The sequence below is a fragment of the Uloborus diversus genome, chromosome 6, assembly GCF_026930045.1.
Source record: "Uloborus diversus isolate 005 chromosome 6, Udiv.v.3.1, whole genome shotgun sequence".
In the NCBI taxonomy this organism is placed as follows: Eukaryota; Metazoa; Arthropoda; class Arachnida; order Araneae; family Uloboridae; genus Uloborus; species Uloborus diversus.
The window spans coordinates 58,230,619-58,256,721 of record NC_072736.1 but is presented as its reverse complement, the minus strand read 5'-3'; the positions used below and the strand labels follow the sequence as shown (position 1 = coordinate 58,256,721).

At 33.6% G+C, this 26,103-nt stretch overlaps 1 protein-coding gene across 1 annotated transcript in view; it reads left to right on the top strand.

Annotated features, from left to right (window-relative positions):
* Positions 1-26,103, top strand: part of LOC129224706 (follistatin-A-like) — a 173,359-nt gene that overhangs the window by 91,431 nt on the left and 55,825 nt on the right. The gene's annotated exons all lie outside the window — the stretch shown is intronic.

Below are 26,103 nucleotides of genomic sequence, written 5' to 3'. Positions count from 1 at the left end.
GTAGCATGAAGAAGCAAAAACCATGACGACAAAAATAAGCAAAGTTATTAATTTTTAAAAATTTTTAAAAGTATTTCGCCTCAATGGAATTAACTGTTCTGGTAAGATCAATAATAGGGCATAACAAGGGCGAAAAATATTTTCAATATGTTGTTCGCGCAAGGCGTTACGACAGTTCGAATATCAGTAAAATGTGACATTTTCCCTATTTTGGCCTAATGTATCGAAAAGCACATTTAACTTGCCTCAGTTAATTATGCATGTTTTTAAAGTGCATATACTTACCTTTCAAGCGACAGGACTTTTGCCGTGGCAACTGATGCAATCTGTTTTTAGACCTCAAAAATGCTAAAAAAAACCATCCAAAATGCCACTTTCCACTAGGACCTTCATTGACCTTGCTGCAACAACTTACCACAAATTTAGCATTCATTTTGTAAAGTTTGAACCTTCTATCTTTCATACATAAAAAGAATTTGGAGGCAAATTTTTCTCGGCAACAATTTTGGCTCAAAGCAATTTCCATGCCTTAAAAATCCGCTCAATTTTTGCTGCCGCGCATTGATCTTTAGGGGCCCATCAAAACTGAACAACTCAACTTCAGAACAAAAAATTCTGGATTTGGGCTTTTAATAAGATAAGTAGTAATTTAATTTTTTAATTTTTTGGAGAAAATCTGAGATGGCATAAATTACAAGCGAGACACTCTCTCAGATTCTTGCTCTTAATAATAAATTTAATATGTTAATTTGCACCTTTAAAGAATGTGAAAAAAAGTGAAGACTGCCCGTTTTAGTATTTTCTTTTTCTACTTAAATGTAGGAAAATTTTTACATGTGTATACTGTTCTTAATAAAAATAATCTCATAGCAAAATTTTGTTTATGTCATTACAAAACTGGAAACAAGAAAATGTATTACTTTATACTGTTTGACCACGGATTGTATGTAGTGATGTGGATCGGGTAAATACCCAGCGGGTAGGTAAATATTTTTGGGGTATTTACCCGGGTATTTACCCAATGCCTGGGTAAATACCCAAAAACTGGGTATTTTACAAAAAAAAAAAAAAAAAAATGCAAAAAGTGAATGGGAATTTTTTTTTCAAAATCTTAATATGAAATAATTGGTAAAACTGATACATACATATGTATTACACAGTTTATAATATTTTTAATTGAAAGACTTGATGAAATTATGAAAGAAACATATCGTGAACCAAAGAATCTTTCATTTCAATATCATAATTGGAGAAGTATTAGCAATTCAATGATGAACTTGGAAGAATAAACAGAGAAGTTATTAAAACCATGATGTTATTTATTTTATTGCTGTTTAAGTGATAACATGGCAAATATAGAAACAGTTTTCACATTAATAAGCAAAAAAAAAATAAATAAATAAATCAAAATATTGTTTTCTGTTGCCTTGCTCAATTGCATTTGCTCCCCGGTACTTCATGATGAAAATTTATTCAAACTATTTTTAATACACCCAATTAGTAATGTAGGGTGGGAAGATAAATATTTTTTCCCCCGGTATTTATCTGAAGGCAGGGTAAATCCCCTAGGAATTGCGCATTTTGCAAAAAAAATTTAGGTGGTATCAAAAGATGATGATTTTTTTAAAAACATAAACCAAAAAAGGAATGATTAAAAATATAAAAATTTATGTATGATAATTTTTTTAATTAAAATCTTAATGAAATCTAAGGCTTAATGAGAAAATGATATGCAGAATACGCCTGAACACTTGAACTAGGTTTGGTGGAATTTTTCGCAAAATATATAGGTAAATAAATAGTAATAACAAATTGAGCGACATTTCGTTACATTTTGATGTCATGCAAGGACATGGGACATATTACTGGGTTATAAAAGACAAGAACCTTAAAAAAATGATGTTTTTTTTTTTTTTTTTTTTTTTTTTTTTTTGTAACCAGTTAAGCTTTTTACATTTTGTAGAATTACTTTTTATATCTGAAATTTGGCTATCAACATTGATGAGGCATATCCAACACATTTAATGTGAATATCATATTTGATTGCTAAGTTGTTTCACACAATAATTCTTTAAATATGTGATCAAAATACAATTTTGGGCAAAAATTTATTGTTTTTTATATGATTGGTTATATATATACATAGTAGAATACATACAAAAAAGTATTTTAATTGAATACAAATTTTTGAAATAAATACCCGGGTATATACCCTGGGTATTTAGCCCTAAAAATAAATACCCGGGTATTTTACATCACTAATTGTATGGAAAGACCAACATCCATTTTACAGCCGGAAATGGACGAATCTATGATTTTTTTTTTTTTTTTTTTTTTTTTACCGATGTCAGCTTTTGCAGAAGCAGAGTCTTATTCAAATGAGTGGAATAGGCGCATCAAATTTTTAGTTTTCCCCCTTATTCACATAGATTCGTCTTATCTGGACGTTTAGAAATTCCATGCAATCCGTGGTTGGACAGTAACAAGGTTATTTTGTTTTTACTATTTTTTTCTAAGTCATGCAAGTCTAATTACAATTATGGCTTATTGTAAAGATAAATGTCAACAATAAAACAATTTAATAATAATATGTTTTTAAAGAAATAATGTGTGAAACAAGTTCGATTCATTATCTTGATGCAGCATTACATAAAATTATGTGGACAAGCAATGTAACTAAAAGCAACTGTAAAGCTGGATATCCGCAAGATATCCGGACCGAATATCCGAATCCGGCAAATGAAGAACGCAGGATATCTGGAATCCGGTATCCGGCAGAATCACTATCCGGTGCATCCTTATAATATGTCTTACAAGTTTTGACCAAATTAGAGAAGGGGGCCATAGTTCTTTTAGCCCTCCCCTTCCAACCCACCATTACTGAATTGACTTTACATAAAGAAAGAACAATATATTTTATAATAAAACCTACATCGAAACATTCTTTTTTATTTCTGGTGGGAAAATTTCCCTTGTTTTTTTACGGTGCAAAGTGAAAAATAAAATACTTTTCTAATGAAATATTTTTAAATTGATTATTAAAAATAGTTTTGATCAAATGAATGAGTAACTAAAATACTGAATGAATAAATGAATAGATAGCGAAACAATAAAGGAATAAAGAAGCAAAATAATTGATAAACATATAGTAGAATTAGTAAATGAGCGAATAAAATAGTGAATTAATAAGAAAATATGTGAATGATTGAATAAATAAGTGAATTTTCTACTGAATCAAATCAAATGAATTAATTAGAAAATGAATGCATGAGGAATTTTAAAACTAATTGAATAAGTAAACGAAATGAACTATTTCACTTTGCCCCATCCACTTTGTCCCGCATGCATTTAACTAATTGCACAAAACATTTAAAACACAAATAAGCTTAATATTAATTCATTATATATACTGCACTGAATATTAGTAGGTCTCAGTTCATATTAAAAATGTTAAATTAATAAAAACTTCATGATTTTATGATGACAAAAATAATTTTTAACTTACAACAAAATATTCTAATACGAGCATCAATTTTTGAAAATTGCTTGCATTATCATATACTTTCATCTTCAGAGATATATTTTTCTGACTGGAGTAGACTACATGTGGTACTTCATAGTTAAAATATTACCAGACAAGTGGTGCTAAAAACGATGTAACTATTTCACCATTTCACTTTGCCCCACATTTCCCTACTATACAAAACATTAAGATAGGGTTCACGTTATTTTTTGTGGCTATGTTTTTTTAAATACAATACGAGTTGTAATAAATTGCCATATGATTTTCATGCAAATGATAGTTTGTTTAGTTTGAGTCAAGGTTGAGTTTAGGACAATGCAACGCTCAGTTTTGCAATTTTCCGGTAAGTCTGGGCTGGTTGTACATTTGGCTATGACTCCGGTCCCAACAATTAAATGGCAGGATTCAAGACTCGCCAACTCTGCTTCTTGGCAGACTCTCAAACAATCAGTTAATTGTTGAGTAATACCGGCTGTTACTGCGTATTTGTTGTATGCGTTCTCGTAATAACAGAGATCGCCTGCATGTTTTGATCGTGGAATCAGCGGAGGAGAGGCGAGGACGTTCCTTTCCTCATCAACCCTCTCCCTCCACCCACGAAGGTCGCTGAAGGTCACCTGCCGTCTGGTCTGGGAGCTCCGAGGAATTCCTTGGCAGACGATCTTGCTCACCTGTTCGAGGAGAAAAAAAGTCTTTCTCTCTTTCTCTCTCGTTCCCGCGCGTTCTCTTTTTCCCCAACTTTCGATCGTCAAGAGAACACACAAAATCACATCAAGGACACAGCTGAAATCGACACGTGATTTTTACGAGAAGTGGTTACTCAAAGTGCAGAATTTTATTTTTTAAAGGAAAGTGGATATTAAACCACGTGAGAAAATATTTCGAGCTAGCACGTTCGCGAAATAATTGTCAGCCGGAAGTCGGAGATGGGTGTAACAGTAGGTAAACAGTTACGAGTGTAAAAATATTTTGTGTTTAAGCTGGAAAAAAAAGAAGGGCGCTCAATTTTTGAAACTTTCTGATTTTTCATTTTTTTTTTATTATGTGAGCTTATTTTTCTCCGACGGAAATTCTTTGGTACATTTATTTCTTCACAGCTTTAATCTAAACTAGTACGTAAACAATACTTAGCCTCACATTAAATAAAAAAAGTAACTTAACAAAAAAAAAAAAAAAAAAAACTTTTAAGCTACTAAAATATATAATAAGCACATTTATTAATAGTAGGTTTTTACTTAAGTTTTTTAAGCTGAATTTTTCAGGGAAAACATATTTTTAGTCCCAATTATTGTTGTTGTTGCTATCATTATTATTATTATTACATAGATGACTTTTTTTCCCTTCATCATTTGTATAATTTGGTCAATAATTGTTGAAGTATTTATCACGAGTTTTTCAGAACATCAATTTTAACTTGCATAACTCAGTAAGAGAAATATTTATTTATAAAACAAGTGGTCATCAGACTGAGAAGATGCAGAAAACTAATACTTCATTTATATTTTCTAAACGCACAGATTGATTGGTTTCACGATAAACTTCTTTTTGAAACCTTTAAGTCCAATGTTGGGCAGTCAAATTGACAACTATCTTCTAAACCGAAGAACGATTTTAGTTGTTATCATTATTATTGTTATTACTATCATCATCATCATTGTTATCATTAATATTATCCATCGTCATCATTATCATCATTGTTATCATTAATGCTGTCATCATTATTATTACTATTATAACAGCAACAACAACAACAACAACAATAATAAGAAGAAGAAGAACAACAATTATTATTATTACTTTATCATCATTATTATTATTATTACATTTTCATCATCATTGTTATTATTATTAATTTTAACAAACTTAGCTTAGCTAGTTAAAAGTATATGGAAGTCAAACTGAATATAATTGAGAGAATTATATAAAATCATAACTTTATTAAATTTTGCTGAACTATAAATTGAATGGTTTCACGATAGATGAGCTTTTTTATGAGAGACTTAATTATAATAATGGGCAGCGAACTAAAAATGCAACAGTCTTTTGAAATCAAAAATAAATTGTTGTCCCAATTATTATTTTTGTAATTATTATTATATTATTATTGTTATTATTATGTCGTTTGTAAGTAAATGGCAGTGTCAGCAGAACTAAGTTTTCTAGATATTTGAAGAAACGCGTTTTGGATTTAATACTACCAATAGGAAAATGTTGAAGTTTTTTGCGCTTTTTTTTCTGTGGAAACTAAATGCAGTGAAACCTGTGTAAATTGACCACTCGCGGTGCAGTACTTTGGCGGTCAACTTAGACAGGTGGTCAACTTATAAAGGGCGGTAATACTTTTTTTTTTTTTTTTGTCATTTCTTGCACTATGTATTCATTTTTTGAGGAATTCACCCTTACTCTTTCTGTTCAACTCATTTTCATTGTTTAATATTATTGAAAGTGAAGCAATAATTAAAAATACTATTCAAATAATTTTGTTAGTTTTTCCTTGTTTTTAACTATATTAGACACTTTAGTTTTAGAAATTCCTTATATGCCAGCTAATATTCTCTGGCTTTTTCCATTTTCAGTTAAATTTAATATTTCATACTTTTTATTAATCTCAAGTTCAGCTCTTTTTGAAGCCTTTTTATGTAAAACTTATAGCACAAAGAGCAACAAGCTCGACTCTCCCAGTTCATAAAGGCAAAATCAAAATGTCCTATCTCTTAATCCCTTGCACCAGAAACATGTAACTTTACTCATTAGCAAGCCCAGATCTGCGTACCCGCAGTGCGAGAGGCCCTCGTCCTTAAAGGGGCTAAGGGCCCTAGAAATTGAAGAAAAAATAGAAAAAAAAAACTACTAAGACTTCTTCACTTTACTAAGAGACACTTCTGGCCTGTTGGTATGGGCCCTACATATTTTGTTGCAGGGGAATCAAAATGTATAGATCCGGGCGTTCTCTTTTTAGCACAGTTCCTGTGTTGTCACAACAATTTCAACTGAAAGAAAAGACTTTGAACTTTACTACTGACACCTATTTTCATTGAACAGAGTACAAAAAACTATCTCAAATAGAACAACAAATGAAAAACAAGTTTGGAGAATAAAGAGCAGCATTAAGCTTTATGCTGCTGTTTAGTTAGTAAAATGCTGTTCCGTCATCAAAGCATTAAAAACATTCTTGGAAAGCTATGAAAAATAATAATAATAAAAAATAAATAAATAATAAAATAAAATAATTTGCTGAAGAAAGTAAAAAAAAAAAAAAAAAAAGACATAATAAACCAAGTGGTCAACTTACAAAGGGTTTTTTACAATACTCCTAACCAAATTTGACGAACATTAGTGGTCAAGATAGAGAGGTGGTCAAGTTACAGAGGTTTTCCTTCATTATATGAGATAGGACTAATTCTGTTCCTGACAAAATCGGTCAACATAGACAGGTGGTCAACTTACAAGGGTGGTCAACTTTACAGGTTTTACTGTACTAAGCAAGCTTCTACAGTAAAACTAACGTAGAATCGATAACAAAAAATTACAGCAACGGTCCTTTACCTGCATGCGGCGGAATCATCATCCATATTATTAGTCAATTTATTATTATTATTATTATTATCATCATTATTAAACTAACAAAGTTGCTGTTTTCCTACAGCTGGTTAGTGTTATATCTTTTTATTTGCTTTGTGATTGGTAGATAGCGAGTCACATAACCTGTTATTACTGCGTGACGAATAAAACTCATAAAAGCTAAATTATTTAGGAAAAAATTGTTTCTTTTTTTTTAAACTATCGACTTCTTTTTTTTTTGAGCAATCACGATTGCTTATCGTTCTCACTTGACCGTCCTTGGCGTTTGGTTCCTTTCTCAGCTTGGACCAGGTACACTAGCAACACCGCCCACCGGCCTCTGCAGGCGCGACTCTGAGCACTGCCTTCTGGAATCCGTTTCTCCTAATCGATGGCGTCCATGTCCTACACACACGCGCGCTCGTACATACACACACCCACATACACACACACACGCCTACACACACACACACACACACACACACATATACGCGCACACACGCTCATACACAAGCCTTTACACACATACATATGCACGTCTACGTACATACACACAGGTCTACACACACACACGCTCATACACAAGCTTTTACACACATACACACACACCCACGTGCATATACACACGCCTACGTGCATACACACAGGTTTACACACACACACGAAACTATGCACACGTAACCGCCCTGGAGGAGGGGCTGGCTTGGAGGGACAGGAGCCGTTTCTAGAAACAATAGCCGCCAATGAGCAGGGTCCTATCGCAACTCGTGATTGCGAAAAACATAATTTGAATTCAAAATTTCAGAATTCAAGTTATTTTTATTTTATTTTATTTATTTATTTTTTTTTTTTGCGTGTAAAATGCTTCATTTATTTTTATCTATTTCTCCTCTTTTTCTTTTTTTCTTTCTTTTTTTTTCCCGGAAATTTCTTTCGTATTGGACATTCCTTGCGTTTTTTATTATTTCTGATATTTTAAGAAGGTTATTTAATTTTAAATTTTTACATAGTGTAAACATGAATGATATTTTTTAAACCCGATCTAACTCAAGAATTTCTCATGATAAAGATATATTAGAGAGAAAATCTAGAATTTGTGTTTCGTTTTCATTTTGTCTGTTTTAAAACAGAGAGTGTATTATAAAAACATTAAAATTACTATTTTTAGCCAAGGGCGTGCACGGGGCGGGGGGGGGGGGGGGTGATTCACCTGTTGGCCTGAGCCCGAACCTGAAGGGAGTCCGAAATTTTTAAAATGAGGGGTGAAATATATATAGAGCGCAAAGGTAAACAATATGGAGAGGCCCCCGTAAATGTCATTTGTGATGGGCTTCAAAAATTCTGTGTGCGCCCCTGTTTTTAGCTGTATATTTTCTATATTGATTTTTTCTACTGTGCACACTTCTCACTGCGTAGTTCAGTAACTTTTTCAGGTTTCTGTTATGCATCACGGAATAACACTTTCAATGTTTCGACCTATGACTGTTTTTTTTTTACATTTTTTTTTCAAGTGGGTTTTTGTAAGAGACCTTAGCCTTTCGCAGACATAGTGCTATCTCCAGATATGGCATCCAGCCTTTCATGTTCCACCCTTAAGGTGTTCATATCAATGGCACAGATAATTTTGTGGCCCATATTCCCACCAGATGGGCTCTCGCGATGCGAAATTGCGCTAGGAATTTACGTTTGATGCCGAGAGTACCTGATTCCAAATACCTTTAGCATACTGCATAATCAGGCTATCAAGAATCATGTTACACTGAATTCTCCAACAAAAGCAAAGATGAGCTGTTTTTGCAGAGTTTTTTTTTAATCTTTTTAAATGCTTTTATTTGTAAACATATACACCTTGTCATATTTTTACTCATTTCATTGTGCAAAGGTTTCGACTGCTTCTTTTACAAAAGCTAAGATATAATTTGACTGGTGTCGAAATTGTTTTTACAAAATAACTATTAATGAATTATACTGAGGATGAACTTAACATAATTTGTTATTATCACTTGGTAATTTCGCTGAACTCTTAACTCTGGTTATTGGCGGGCTTTTATTCCAATGAGTTGCTTCCTTTTTTATGACAAGGAATAAGAGGAAACTGAAAAGAGTAGCTTTTGATGAGCGACAGAAAAGTAATGCAACTATATGTTCTGCGAGTAAATAAATTTGTTTGTTTGGCACGATTTCAAAAATGGACAAAAATAAGTAACTCTCATTTTATAGAGAGGAGGTGGCACTTTTTCTTTTCCGTCATGGTGTTGTTTACTTTTCTCCTTTTGTGATTCAACCTGAGAGTGCTATTTTGAGTCATCTGGAGGGTGAGTCAAAAATTATTCCATTATTTCCTTGGAGGTAAATCTTTGTGAGGACGCCACTGTGTAAGAGCAGAATCGAGTACAATAACTGAAAAAATATTCTGTGCCCCATTGAATGTAAAACACAATTAAAAACTACGAATGCTGAAGTTCTTTGGAACCTTATCTTTAAAAAAGACAAAGACTAATGAATGGCAATAAACAACATTATGACGCACAAAATTACCAGATTACTGCAAAACCCGTGTTTTGGGGTTACAGGGAACCCATATAGTGAGCTTTTGGATGCAAAGATATCCGGTAAAAGCTACAAATTGCTCAATCCACAATGCAAAATGCTTACTATTTTGCATTGAGAAAAGGAGAGTTCCCCGTAGCCCCAAAACATGGATCTGCAGTAATCTGCTAATTTTGTGCGTCATAATGTTGTTTATTGCCATTTACTTTGTCTCACAAAGGTATTTATTTATTTCTTTTAAGACGAATGTTCTATGGCCTTAGAACAATGGCTCATCAAAGAAGGGGTGTCAACCATCTTAGCACTTGATTTCAACATGTATTGCCAATCTCAATACGGTGTGTGCACGTTGACCAAGAAAATCCAAGACATAAATCATGATTTTGGATTACAAGAATTAATATTCAGTTAAAGATTTAAAAAAAAAAAAAAACCTGCAAAATACGCCCTCACATTAAGATGAATCTTGCAGTCAGAACACACATAAAACTGAAATACAATAAAATGATTTCTAGATAACATTCAAAAACACGGGAAATGAGTTAGTCACAGCTAATAAGTTTTGATAGTCGCAAAAACAGATCAAAGAGGGAAAAGTGAGAATCTTTTAAAAATCCTCCTATTAAATCAGTTACAACTATTTTATTTGTTAACAAACAGAAAATAACCACAGATAAAATTTTCATATTATGGAGCTATCTCTCCGTGTTGGCCAAAAATGAAATCGTTACCAGTCGTGTGAATCAAAGCTCAGAATTGTACTAAAAATTTATTTAAATAGGGTATAATTCCAGTTCTAATTTGGAAGTTCCGTATAAATTCCATTTATAAGTCGAAAAATTTCTTCTTTCGATTGGTTCTAATATTTTATATGAGAGTAAGTTTTCACTCCAATATTACGAAAACAAAAATGCATGGTGTTTTATTATTATCTCTCGTAATTGAAGTTCTACAAAGACAGAGTTCGAAGTTCGAAGTTGTCCTGATATTCCTGGTTTTCCTGGTAAAATATATTTTGCTCTGATTTGTCCCAATTTTTAGCTTTTGGTCCTGATATTCCTTTTTTTTTAAATCTATTTCAGGGCTCCCAACAGATTTTTTGTTTGTCCTTATGGAAAAAGTGTCTTAATAAAAATTCTTCAACTAACTAAAAATAAGTTAGATGAATTTTAATCAAAATTCTTCAAAAAAGGGACTTTAATCTTAACTTTAGGGTTTAGATTAGTGATGCAACGCATTTTCATGAAGCTTTAATTTTCGCAAACCCGTCTTAATCGTGTTAATTTAAGCCAAGTAAAATATTTTTTCGCGGCAGATGTTTCAACTTTCGGTTATGTTCATATAAAATTCGCGAAATTTTCATCTCGCTAAATCACTGATATCTTCATTTTCGCAAAAATACTTGCATTTACAAAATCGGTAGTGATTGGTAATTGGTACATTTTGCCAACTAACCTATCAGTCAATTTTAGCTCATTAATTGATTGAAAAATTATTTTTGTATTGAAGTTACATTTACATAGAACTAGTAGCTACGCTGGATAAATTTCAGCCAATTATACGCTGTTTTTTTTTTTTTTTTTTTTTTTTGAAATTTTGCTTGCACTGCAAAATGCAATTCAGAAACGTTCTAGGAAAAAAACTGGCAGCACCAACTTCTGCCAGTAACATATCTTGCGAAAATCAGGAAAGTTTTCCGCTAAATCTCGGTAACCTTTCTGAAATTATCCTCTAAACTTTCTGAAAAATTTAGAAATTTTTCCGGTTAAACCAGTAATGTCTCTGGAACCTTTACGATAACTTGGTAGGTTTTAAGTAGGCTTCCTGATTTTCTAAGAAAGCGCCAGTTGTATAAATGCAATCATGGCTAAAGCTGAGACAGAATGCAAGTAAGGAACAACTATCTTCCCCGAATGCAATTCTTGTCTTGCAAAATTTCAGCTATCCAGTGACTTCTTTGCTCTCGTAGCTTTGTCAATCTGGACGGGCCATAATCGAACTGAAGCCCATGTGCTTAAGAAACACGTTCAATCAATTTTTAAACTGGTAGCTAAAAACGTTTTTTACAACAGTGAAATATCTGCATTCGTGCAACTTGCAGCAATTCAGGAATCTTTTTTGCAAAGATACTTAATTTTACGGAGAAATAGAAGAAAACCTATGAAATCTCGAAACGTTCTACGGAAATAATCAGTAACTATTCGGAACCTTTTTGCAGTGCAAAACGAGGAACTATGCTGAACGAATTTATTACCCCTAACCAATGGCTTCAAATTAGCTGTCGAGTCGCCATTTGATTCAAAATTTTCAAATTACGGTAGGGGTATGAACAACGTATTCATGTATTTTTTATTTATTTATTTTATTTTATTATTTAAAATGAAATAGAAGGGGAAAGAAGAGGTTATTGGAAAAAATTGAAATGAAACTGAAAATTTAAAGGAAAAAGAAAAAAAAAGGACCAGATTTTGAAAATTACACTACACATTTTGAAAAATTTAAAAAGTGTCCTGATTTTTCTTGTACAATTCCTTTAATATTGCGTCCAATGCAAAAATGAGATCTAACTAAGAATTCTCTCGAGTTTAAAGTATCCGTTGATTAGAGTATACATACAAGTTTTCAAATTGATATGACCCCTAGAAGTATTTAAAAAAATCAAGAAATACAAAATTAAAAACTTATTACTCCGGGTGGGCTTGAACCACCAACAGTTTAACAGCCGAACGCACTAGTTGATTACGCCATGGAAGCTTCGCTTTAGATAAATTATTAAACGATATTATATAAAGAAAGCTTTGCACATGCCGCATCGAAGGTAAGAGGTGGAACGCTATTTTATGTCGATTTTTTTTACCAGTTCACTTGAGACAGCACAACGTCCCACAAGAAGCATAGCTTCAAATGTATTTGCTTGTTAAGCATGGAGCATCGAAACCGTCATATAGGGGCACGTGCCGCAGTGGATTCGGTGCGTATGATTGCGTTAATTTATACGGAGCCGATTGTGCTGCTTTTGGCTTGATGTGGAAAACGATTACGTTCTAGGTGAGAAGGAAAGGAAGATGGTCGGGGTGACCTTGACCGATGAGTCTCGACGACGACGCGCAGTCTGTGCTGCCAGATGAGAGAAGACGTCCTTTACAGACGATATTTATTCCTCAAAGGGTTGCGAAATCGAAGAGGAATCTCTTTGCGAAAGCTTTGATGACACTAGATCTGATGAGACATACGTCAAAGGGCAAACTAAATCAAAGCCCACAACTGTCTCAGAGTTTGGTGTCGACATTCCAGTCACTTTTGCAAAGTGTGTGTAAAAAGTGCTTTTCTTAAAAAAAAAAAAAAAAAAATATGATCATAAATCGAGATATAAACGATTTTCATCAATGGACTTGCTTCTTCAATTTGTGATTTATGATTATGAAAAACAAGTGCATTCGATAAACTTGAAGATTGTTGATTTTCCCTTTTGCAAGAGAAATTATCAAGTCAAGACACTCTCTGTCATAATATTTAAATTACTTGCATAATTGTTTTATGATAAGCCATATATTTACGTTCTTTTGCAGCCCACATGGTTCCCAGAAATTAGACAACCTATACTGCATTCACGGAAAACGTAGATTCGATGCAAATAAATAAATACGCTATTTGGCGATATCAACCACGTGTTTGGAATGGACAATAACAAATCACCGCCTGGAGTCTTGAACTTAGATCAAACATTCTCTTTTTAAACTTAAAAATGACGAAAATTAGTTATAACGGGAAGGAACTAATTTTCTTTACATCAGGCCAGTAACAATGAGTCGGTGTAATGCTCCGCTGACCGCTGCAGAGTCGGAAGAAAAAAGACCGACCCCTACTCAGGCATTTTTAGGGCCTTCGACTCCGACTCCTTTGTCTCAAAATCAGTCCGACTTTCTCTATGACTCTGCAACTATGGCAGATTGTGATCTCGAAGAGGAAATGACCGATTCTGACTCCGATTCTTGGAATTTTAAATCTTCGACCCACTACACCAACACCTTTACTCCAAAATCAGTCGCAACCCCGAGTCGCGCTGGTCCCAGGGCTGTCGTTCAGATTTCCAGGCCTGGAGCCACCCCTGACTCACTCTATCAACGCACCTTAGCGACAACCCGATCAATGACTTTAAGAATAAATACCACGTGGAGTGCTCCCAAGAAAGTCATTTCCCTTGGCGTGTTTACTATTATTAAGTGATGACTTGCCAAAATACAGAGGACATTCTGTGAGTTCCGCATGTTATCTAAACAACGGGGTGGAAAAGTCATCGTTGTTTGAAAATGTCACTAAAAAAAGCTGTTTACCAAAGTTTGGTATTCCCTTAAATTCTCTTCTGCAAAAGATCTACAAAAGCGAAATAACCAACCAACTTTTCTTTGTTATACTTGTATTTTGTCATGTGGAATGTAACCATAATTATTTAGTTACAAATTAACGAATTACAACTGCCTTTCTGTTTTTGATGGGTAATTTAGGTGTTTCCGCTTGCCACATACATGCTGTAATTTGGGGTAAACGGAAACATTTGAACTTGTAAGTCATTCTTTTGATCCTTTTGGGAAATTTAATTTTGATATAAACAATAATTTAGTGTTTATCATACAAATTTTCCATGTAGTTTAATTTTTGTATGATTTTTTTTCTCTTTAAATTTCAAATTGCATTTGAAGGATTCAGTGAGTCACACTATACTACATTACAGGATCCCCCCTTACTTCCTACTTAAGTAGTGTTCTGCCGTGGGAAGGTAAAGCGCAGTATCTGCACATTTTAAATTTTTTCTTTTTTTCTTTTCATTTTTGTCATCTGCTGCAGGGGAGACTGGGGATACTTGATCACTGGTGATACATGATCCCACAGCCAAAAATGAACCAAAATCTTTAAGTAGAGATTTGAAACCTGATAATAATGTTAAAGTTATACTTGTACGTGAAAACTGGCAACTTTCAGCCATTTTGTTTTATCTCATGGAATGATTGTCTAAATGTGTCAAGGAAAACATTTTTAAGGAAAACATTCTGAAGTTTACATTATCTGTTATATCGAAGCCTCAGAGCAACAGTAGGATAAGTTAATGTTATTCCTGGGATTAAATGTCTTACTGTTGCTCTGATGCGACGATATACAACTTTAAAAAAATTGCAACGTGTAATTTTAAAGTATCTTTAATAATTAACGCATATTTTTAGCAAACTGCTACTGATTGTTAATAATAGAACAAGTATGTTTGTAAAAATCTCATATTAGGGATACTTGATCCCTTCGTTTATAGGGATACATGATCCCAAGGATCAAGTGCTTCTGTGACAATATAAGCACAATGAAAACAATATAACTGTTGTTTACTTATTTGACTTTAGATTTAAACATTCAAAACCATGTTAACATAATTAAATTTATCACAGTATGAGTGATAGATGTAAACACCATTGCAGTAAGTATGCTAAATAATTAAAATATCAGTTTGCACTTGTAACCCACATAACATCTCAAACATATAAACATAAACTAACTCTACTGATGGATTATGTTCTGATCAGCCAAATGAGCTTTAACAAGTTGAAACAGATGTCGAATCCATATTTAAATGATTTTGCTATATAGTTAGATTTACAAAAAAAAAGGTGAGTTACCCGATATTTAGACCCAATAGCGAATAGAATGCAGAGTTGGATTTCCAGAGGTTGAAATAAGATTTTTAAAGCGAAAAGGAGATATGCCTAATCAATCTAGTTTTTCCGAAAAATTGACAGAAGGGTAGTAAATGAGAATAGATGTGTTAAGTTGCACACATTCAGTTGGGTTGAGCACTACTTGAAGAACTACATCAAACGAATTGTTTGCATTTGACTTTTCAGGTTTTGAATACATATGCTAGGCTTTCTTTTCTTTCTTTTTTTATAAGTGTGCCGATACTTGCATTTTCTTCCCTCTTTTTGGAAATTGATTCAATTTATCATACTTTTAATTTTATTATTGCAAGACAAGTAGACAAGAAGAAAATAAATTGATTTTTGTGCTTATCATCCTATTTGTTTTTAGTATTTTTTGCAATGTTAGCTTCATTACACTACTTTAAAAAAGTTGTTAGTTTTATTATTAAATATATTGTTCACAACTGTATTGGATAACAAATAACTGATCAAAAAGTACGTTAAAGTTGTGTGCATTTTTTAAAAACAAGTTTCCCAGTGGAATTTAAAACAATGTTATTTTTTGGTCACATTATTATAATCTAATTTTAAAAAAAAGTAAACATAGTGTTACTTTTAAGAAGCATTGTGTAGAAAACTAAAATCCATTAGTAAATTGCTGATCTAATGGAAAGTCTATCTATTTTCTCAGCGGGATCATGTATCCCTTAATGTGGGAATACACGATCCCTTTATAAAAATATTGAAAAAAATTATTTTACCAAAACTATCTGCTTAACTTCAACTTAAAAAAATACTCTCAGATAAAGGAAAAAATTACCATTGTTCAAGCATTTTTTTTTTTGTTTTATTTTTTTTTTAAACTGATAATTTGCAGCAGAGAAAAAAAAATTGAAAACTAAAGTGGGGATCAAGTATTTCCCAGTCTCCCCTACTTTAGCTTTATTGTACAAACATTGCTAATTTTGTTTTTCGCTGAAAATTAAGCACCTATAAAAGGTCTAATTTAATCATTTCGCCATTGTTAGTATGGAATCTAAGACGCGAATCGTCAAATATCTCAAAACCTCATTTCTACAGATACTGCGCTTTACCTTCCCACGGCTGTTTTAACAGGTTGGATGGGGCCCTGAATAGGACTCTGTTTCCCATCAGTCCATCTCAGTTTGAATCTTAATTATCTGCCTACATTAACTTCATGGATGGAGAAGGAAATTGGTTTTTCTTTACCTAATAGTTTATGATATAAATGGCAAATACGATGAAGTAAATTTAAATAGGATTTCATTCGTTAACAAATAGTTATTAAGTCAAATATTTAATACCCACTTACTTTCAGGAAGTATAGTTTTGGGTGCAATGCACAAAATTTTATCTCTTAAGTCATTCAAAAACAGACTCAAATGCACCACTTGTACACACAGACTAACACACACTCGTGCACACAGACTCAGACTTACACTCACACACACACAAAGAGAAAGAGAGTGAGGAAGAGAAAAGAACCGGCAAAAGAAATAAAGTAAACCATCTTTCTAACTCTCGTTTTTCTTCTTTTGAAACTTTATTCTAGTAAACACATAAAAGTTTTGAGAAACATCCTCCAAAAAACTTTGACTCGGCTCTATTTTACTCTTGAGGATAGCATCCCATGTAGTCGTAAATGCAAACATGCTGGATGCTTAGACGTATCTCTCCACAGGTTTTTCTTTAGGAGTATGAGGAGAAACAACTCTCTTTTTTCTTTCACGGGTGCATTTTCCAGCTCCCGCTCCGCCGGCTGCAGCCTCATTCCGAAGCCATTTTGGACCTCACACTCCTTTTATACCAATCGCATAACGTCGTCTTTCTTTTATTAAATACTAGCGGTACCCGTACGGCTTTTCCCGTAGTAGAAAATTAAAAGGTCATTTCGTTTCGCCTGTATATTTACAAATAATGGATGACGAATTTCTTGCCAGTATGCAGCGTTAATTTGCTCCTCCATGTTATGGTAGTTAACTCGTCCATGTTGTGATAATTCGCTCGGTATTGCTGCAGAGGAATTAATTCGACCAATGGTGGCTTAAAATTCGAATAGAAAAAGAACAAAATCGAATTCTTGAAAAATCGCATACCCTCATGCTACAAACTAATTTTGTTCCAAATTTCATGAAAATCGGCGGAACGGTTAAGGCGCTATGCACGTCACTCCGGACAGATATCCCGACAAACTTTGAGCTCTATTATTAGTAAAAATTTTATGCAGTATGTGATGTATATCGTTAGAAGAGAATTACATCACCGATTACTTATTAAAACTTTATTTTTTCAAGAGAGGGAAACACCTTTTTACATGTTATTAATGGTAAACAACGTATATCAAGCACAAATCATCAAATTGATTGCAGACACGTGTTTTGGGGTTTCAAGGAACCCCCTTTTCAATGCAAAATAAGCGAGCTTATGAATGGAAACATTTTTGTTTCTCATTGAAAAAGGGGTTTCTTGAAACAGCGAAACACGCGGCTGCAATCGATCTGCTAATTTGTGCTTGATATACGTTATTGATAATTGTTACTTTGTTACACAAAAGGCATTTATTCATTTCATACTTAAACATGTTTTATTCATAGCTGTTTGAAAGGAAACGAAACTTTTTAAACACACTAAAAATCTTCTGGGGTAAGAGGCCGTAGTCAGGGCCGCGCCGTCCCTATGTGCGAGGTCGTGCGACGCACGACGGCGCCAGAGTCAAAAAGGCGCCGAACTCTACCAATCAAAAATGCTCCAAAAATAATAAGAATCTCTCTTACCAAAAAAAAAAAAAAATTTTTCATTAAATCCAGAGCCTGATCAAGCCAAAGTGATGCCCGGGCCCTGGCAGAATTTGGAGTCCCTCTTACAACAAAATCTCCACACTTTTCAAGTGGAAGCTTCCAAAAAAGAAGGAAGAAATTTACCCCATTTTTGGTATCCCTAAAATTGTGGTGCTCAGGTCCATGGACCTGCCGAACCGTGCGTTTACCAGGCCCTGATTATATCCAATTGTGGCTGTGAAATTACACTGCTCATTTAAACAAGCAATCCGATCGCTGCCTATCTAAAAGGAAAAATTAATGCCTTGTTGTATCTAAATATGCTATTCAAAAGCGCAATCTTTTACATTGAAAACACATGATTCTAATTATTGTATACATTAACAGTTTTCTTCCTTATGTGGAGCGTGTGGAGCCGTGAATGCTATTTCGGTATGTCTATAGTACACAATGAGTGAGCATATGAGGGGCAAGAAATTCATTCCCCATTTTGGTTTTGAATAATGTAAGTCCATTCGCATATTTTTATTTGTGCGTCATATTCATATATTGTGGACATCAATTTTGGTTACCTTTTTTCTTCCAAAAAATAGCCAGTTGATCATATTACTAGATTCCTCCCCCCCCCTCTCTTTTTTCTTTAATTATTTGCGCATTGAAAGAGCTATGGACAATGAATTTGTTTTATTTATCATAATCAATGCCTTCTTAAAGATTCCGTATTTTAGAAATATTGGTTTTACCGGAAAGAATTTCAGTTTCAGATTTTAGGGTGGAATACCCTCTATACTTCAATTTAGAAATATAATGAGTAGTACTCTGTTGTCATGTTTTAACAGGCATAAAAGTATTTAATTATTCATCAATTAGAGATTAGAGAGATATTTAGAGCGGCGCCAACATTGACGTTTAAAATATTTTCTATAACCAAAACACATTAGCATATCAGAGGAGCTACTTGAATTCGAAATATCTTCGAGATATGAAGTAAAAACATACACTGTAATCCAAAATTTAGGACACATTTTTACACATTTTTTTAAAAAACAAATTAAATGCCAAACTTTTTCCCCCAACTTCATATTTGTCTAAAAAAACCTGTTTCCGGGTATTAACTATATTTTCGCCGGACGCCACTGCATAAAGGCACACTGCATTTGCACGACGGCGCCGAACAGGCTTGGCGCGGACCTGGTTGTAGTTAATTATTTTTTATACTATGCATTACAACTCAATTCTCAGTCTATTCATTTTTCCGATTACTTCAATCACTGATTGACAAATTCATGACTAAAAAAGCTGTTGTAGTGTCTACTAAGGGTATGAATGTTTGCGAAAATTGAAGTAAATAAATAAAAAAATAAACAAATAATAATAAATTATTTCTTTTAAAAACTAAAAAAATAAAAAATAAACAAGCTTTCGTAGCAATATGAACTAAAGAGTAAAAAAAAATTAGCTTTAATGCAAAAAAAGCGTGCGGTGCTTCATATCACTTGTCTTAAATTTCTTTCTTTTGTTGTCCTTGTAAGAATAAATGGACAGCATTCCACGATTTTTTACCATTAAGTTAATTGTTATATTTTATCATACTTAATCTCCAAAGATAATTTTTTACTTTTTAGTTTGTGCTGCTACAAAAGCGTGTTTTTTTTAAAGCTTTTTTTACTATTATTTTTTATTTTTACTTGTTTTGTGAAAAACTATTTATTTCAACATAATTCAAGATTTTTTACATTCATGAAATCTCACAAAAAACGATTAAAGGGTTCGGATAATATTCGGAACTGGGATCTCTTGAACTCCAAAAAGAACCATTATTTTACTCCTTAAGGCAGCGGTCGGCAACCCGTCGATCCCGATCGACCGGTCGATCTCGAGCCTATTTGCTGTCGATCGTGACATTTTTTTCCCCTTGGTTTTCTACCGGAGTACCATTTTCTGAAACAAAATTAGGTTTAACGTCCAAATTATTTGAAAAGTTTCCAAACTTTTTATGTTCAGCGGAACTTTTTATGGTCACTATTTCATCATTTTTAAAGCATGCAATATACTTATGGTTGAAAATATTTTATGTGAGTTAATGTTCACATAACATTATTTTGTGAAATTAATGCAACTATTTAATTAGTAATAAAGTCTATTTTAATAAGATTTTGCCTATAACTTGAAGTTGCATAACCTCAACTTAACCGCAAATGCAACACGACCATTTACCCCCCCCCCCCCCTTCCAAATCGATCTTCGTATTCCCTGAACTTGGAAAATAGATCTTCAGTCAGTTTAGGTTGCCGACCGCTGCCTTAAGGTGTAACAGTCGATGTTTTACTAAAATATACTTTTTTAACATTAAATTTGATTTTATCTTGTACTAAAAAAGAAAAATTCCTAATACATTTGCGCATTTTTTACTGAAAATTCAATCAAATAACGTTCAATTAGCCCCAGGGTTGGCCAAAACCCTGTTTTTTTAAAAAAGCCCATGGACCCAGGGTTTTTTGGGTTTTTTTAAATAAAACCCAAAAAGACCCAACTGAAGCTGGGTTTTTTAAAAGAAATGTGGGTTTTTTGTCTTTTTTTTAGGGAAAATGTGGAGTACTTGTAGCATATTGTAGCGTAAGTATATGGACAAAGCACAAAAATTGTCTTGGGGAAAAAAGAAGCTGGAAAATTCAGCGTTTTCTGAAGAAAAGTATAAAAGATGACGAAACCCACGAATGGTGAAGTTTCAGGTTTTTTAGTTTCCATAATTACCAACAATTAAGGCAAATTTACTTCTCGAGTGATAAAATCTATTGTTTGTTTGTTTGTTTTTAATTGCTACCTACTTTTTTTTTTTTTTGCATTTTACTTTATTGTATTTCATTTTGTTATGCAAAACTACTGTAGAACCTCAAGTAGTTTAAATCCCTTTTTACTGAATTCGAGCTTAATCAAGACATTTCCTTGAATTTTGTATTGCCGGTTTTTCTATTTCTGTACGGAGTAAGAAATATTAAACTTTTTCGTAAGATAATGAAAAAAATGCTGTACATCCTACTCTGTTTTCTAACCGGCCGTTTGTAAAATCCGTTAATTTCTAAAAAAAAAATATATCTTGTTTATTCGAGATTTGTGACATGTTGGTTTGCAGAAAATAATTCACATGAAAGCCTTTTAGCTAGAGTCGTTTCCTCTGTACATTCTACAAATATTGAGAAAATCGGACGTGACAGGACTTAATCAAGATAATTTGAGTTATTTATTGAGATCAGTGAAAGAAAAAAGTTAAATATATTTACTTAAAATATTTGAAGTATTTTTTAATGCTTTTAAGAGTTAAGAAATACTATTAAAGTTCGAAATTCATTTTTTATGTTCACTGTCTGTGGTGAAGAACAAATAAAAAAGAAGTTTAAATTGTGAAAATATTTCAATTAATTAATTTTTTTGAAAAAAAACTTAGAAAATTTTAAAAAACACAAAAGTGGGCTAAATAATGGGTTTTTTTAAATGAGTTTTTTCAAAAAAACCCATTGGGTCCAACCCAATTGGGTCCAATCTGGCCAACCCTGATTAGCCCACGTGTTTTACGTTAAATTTAAACATGTTCAAATTCCAATCGATTCCGAGTTCAATGTGCCACAGAGGTCGTAAATTTCATACGCTGATTAAAATTTTAACATCTTAGTGAGGAAAATATTATCGCATCGCACACAAACAGATCAGACATTAAAAGCACGGAATAGTTGTTTAAAATTAGTTAAGTTTCTTAGTTAAAAAGAAAAAAATTAATAAATAAAAAGTAGAAGAGCCCTAGAGTAGATTTCTAGTTCCAGAGAAAATACAGCTCCGTAGCGCTCTTGCTACAGCAGCAGGGTCCCTCCCTGTCTGTCAAAGACTTAAGTAGGGCTGCAAAGAGCCAAAGTGGGCCTATAGTCAGTTTTGTCACTACTCCCCTCCCCCATAAAAAAAGAAGAAAGAAAAGGAAGAAAGGAAAAAAAAGAAAAAGAAAATTAAAAACTGTTTACTGGAAAACAATTATGTTTATTTTAAGTGCCGCAACAGTAAATACCTTTTCCTTCTTTCCCCCTTTTCTTTCTTTCTATTTTTCCTTCCTTTCTTTTTTTTCCCTTTCTTTTTTTTTTTTTTTTTTTTTGCGTCAGTGTCGCCCCCCCCCCCCCCCCGCAAGGCCTGGGTCTCTAGTTTCCGACTAGGCTGACATGACCTTTCGTCGAGCCTGGATTTAATTCTTCCGTTCAATCCGCAATCAAAGAAACACTACAGTTAAGAAAAGAAACCCGAAGTTACCATTGCTTCAGAGCTAAGACTAACGGAAATTCTACATAAATAGTGAGTTAATGTGACAGCAATCAAATGACTTCTGCTGGATGCAACTGAACATGTTACCTTAAGTTAGAAACTGAACTGCATGGTTTTGGTTTGCATGAAAAATTATATCGCACAACTGTACACAATTTTATCGTTTTCTTTCTTTCTTTCTTTTTTTTTGTAAAATAAAGATAAGAAAATTGTATTTTATACCCTTAAAGATAAACACTGCGTTTTGCAGTCTAGGTATTTCTTTCTCTAAAAATTTTCAAATGGTGTAAAGTTTACTTGCACGGCTTATAGTACAGTAAAATTAGGCCAAAAAATGGCCAAACCCAAACATCCAAAAAAAAAAGGTGAAACCTGTTGCAAATTACTTCTTACCCTTCCAGCAAGAAGGGGTAAAAAGTCCCAGCACTTTGCGCGTCGGGTTTTGGGGGGAAGGGGGGGGACGAAATAATCCTCTATTTAAATAAAAATAATTTCTATTACTTAAAAAAAATTCTCAAACTTCGCAGAAACCACTCTATAATAGTAAAATAACAAACTCTCACAGAAAAAAATTCTAATTAACAGGGGTGCGCAGGCGGGGTGGGGGGAATGGGGGGGAAAGCTTTGCGTCAGTGAAATTTTTAAGGCAGTTTTTTCAAGGGGTATTTCTTGCTTTTTTGAGGGCTTTTATTGTGGACGGATACTCCGTCACACTTAAGGGGTGCGCCATCGCTTTGGGGGGGGGGGGGACCCTGAATTTACATTCTAAAATGAACTGTTGCAGTGAAGTTCACGAAAAAAATTCCCTGATTCAAACTTTTCCGAAGTACAAAATGCCACACAATGATATGGTAATGTCAGAATGATAATTCTAAAAGATCTAAGCGAGCTCAGTTATCAAATTATTTGTGATTGGAGTTATTAAACTGTTTAGAGCGCTGGAAAACAAAATTCCTGTGCAGCTTAAAAAAAGTCCAAATTGACCAAAGTTTCCCTACTTCTTGATTAACTTACTTCAACTTTTCTACAATCTTTTGCCATCACCGTAAGGGGGGACAAACCAAAATTGCCAAGTCGGTGGGGGTTCTCATTGGCAAACACCGAGCTACCTCTCTTTTACACAGCTGGTTATGTGAATTATGCTAAATTTGCGGACATATACTTGCAAAACTATCTTAAACTTTTGAGTGCATTATGCGATAAAAAAAATTTGATCACATCAAACATCAGCTAAAACATCAGCTATCCAACGATCTAACGCAGTGACAAATTCAGGTGGTCTAGAACCTGTAGTGATTCAACGATAGAACAAGTCTTGATGAGAGCAATGAGCAATACAACAATAGAATGCTAAATATTTACACCTTATTGTCTCCCATTTTAGAAATCACAATCTGTCTCTAAAGCTCCCAGAAGTTTCTTCCCTCTCAAGTTGGTAGTGGTATTGCTCGTTGATGATAAGATGAATTACTATGAGACCTATAACGTTCGGGTAGTAACATCAAAGGATATTGAAGACAAACAATTTTGTGGCATTTCTTTGCAAAGGAGGTAAACAGTTATGTCTTTAGCTTCTGTTGAGAGAGTAGTTACTATCTGTAAAGATGTGTAAGCCCAAACCATCTTTTACACCGAATGGTATGAACAGTAAAGATGGAATAACAAATTGTTGAAATCTTCTGGTACGAGTTATGCGCTGATCCTCCATCAGTATTCGATGAATCTAGTTTCAGAAGGAAAGAAATCTTGTATCGCTAAAGTGCTATTATCTGAAGCAAAAGGTTCATCCAACATCACCGAACGAACAGCTGGTGTCATGTATGAGGCAGTGAGAAGCAAAGGGGTGTAAGTGGACATATTCAAGTTTTGAATAAAACGCGTTTAAAGATAAGATCCTAGGTAGGCTTTCATTGATTTTCTTTTCTAAATCATGCTGTATAGAAGCAACTACCAGGTCTACTAGTACCATTTCTTGCCCCAAGATAGAGGAGAGGTTCACCAACCATTTGTACTGGTTATCTCCAAATTTTTAATTTTGCCATTTACATCCCTTTGCTTCTCACTGCCTCATATGTAATGGATGGAAGATACCTGCTTGATCATATTTTTGGTAATGATATGTAAGCTTCAAGGAAATATGCCAGCAATGCAGTGGTCACTTGTAAGTATGGGAAAGTTAGTGTCATTTTTGATGGGTGCAAAGAAATCACCACAGAAATATAATCTGCGTCCTGTTACAACAGCCAAGCCTTCTGCTCTAGAAGACTTTCTGCGTCTCAAATCTTGTGCTTGCTCTGAGGGGTTCATTGGATATAGTGAATGTTTGAAAAGTCTGAAAGTGGACTGAAGTGCTCAATTATATGCTCAAACTGTGTTAGACATAGCTGCAACAATAACGATTTTGCTGAGGATCTAGATTCTAAAAAACATCTTGATAACGAAGACTTTTTGTTACAAGATTAGAAGAAATCATTTAAAAGCAAAAAACAGGTCAGCGAAATTTTTCTGGGCATTTAATCAAATGTGCACCATCAGAGAGGGTGGGGGGGGGGGGAGGATAATATTTTAGTATATAATTTTGTTTTGGGAGATGAGCTATGTTCTTATGGGGTGGACAGTCCTGATTTAATGCATTTTAGATTTGCATGGAATAATACTTGTACTTGAAATAAAAAGGGGGGGGGGGTGAGGATTTATTTTATTTGACGGAGGGGGGGGGGTGCTGTAGCTTTGAGAGGAGGTGCACCATCGATCTTGGAGGATGGACACACTCGATTTCTAACTTTAACTTAGCATAAAATAATGTTTCCATATGAAATGTATGGAGGGGGGTTCGGGGGTACTGCTTCGTTTTACGGGGATAGGGGGGCTCTGTAGCATTGGTGGGTTATGTCATCCCTCTTGGGGGTCAAACACCTTTAATTTCATGCTTTTAAATTTAGTACAACATAATATTCTCACTTTAAATTTTCTGTAAAAATTCTGGAAAAATACCCAAAAACAGCAATTTTTAGATGCCCCCCATTCAAAAACCCGACGCACAATGGGGTGGGACTTTTTACCTGTTCTTATTGGGAGGGTAATAAACAATTTGCACCAGGTTTAGCTTTTTTTTTTTGGATGTTTGGGTCCGACCCCTATTTTTACTGTACTATTAAAGTTGTTCCGAATGACTGAACGTCATTTTTTAAAAGTTAGTTTTGGTGAAAAAGTAGGATTTTTTTATTTTAAACAGATCAATAAACAGAGTAAATGGTGCGAATAAAGAAGCTATTAAATAACTTATATATTGTTATTAACAGTTTGTTTAAATAAATATTCTGAAACATATTTTTGTTCGCCAATATAGCTTCTCTTCTTGACATTTTGCCAAAAAGAAACAAGTTTTGCAGTAATGGAGGATTCAACTTTCAGTTTTGAAGGCTTTTGTTAAAGCTTTCTCCTTTCTTCAAAATAATTAAATAAATAAATAAATAAAATAAAATAAATTAAAAATATTAATAAGCAACACACAACATCCAGCATCCAACCCCTGGCATTCATTTGAAATTTGAAGTCTTGAATTCAAATCAGGTTTTTCGCAATCACGAATTGCGATAGATACCTTCACGTTGGATTTCTTGTTTCTGCAATTTTCTCCTATCGGAATCATAATTGAGAAAAACATAATTTGAATCAAAATGCC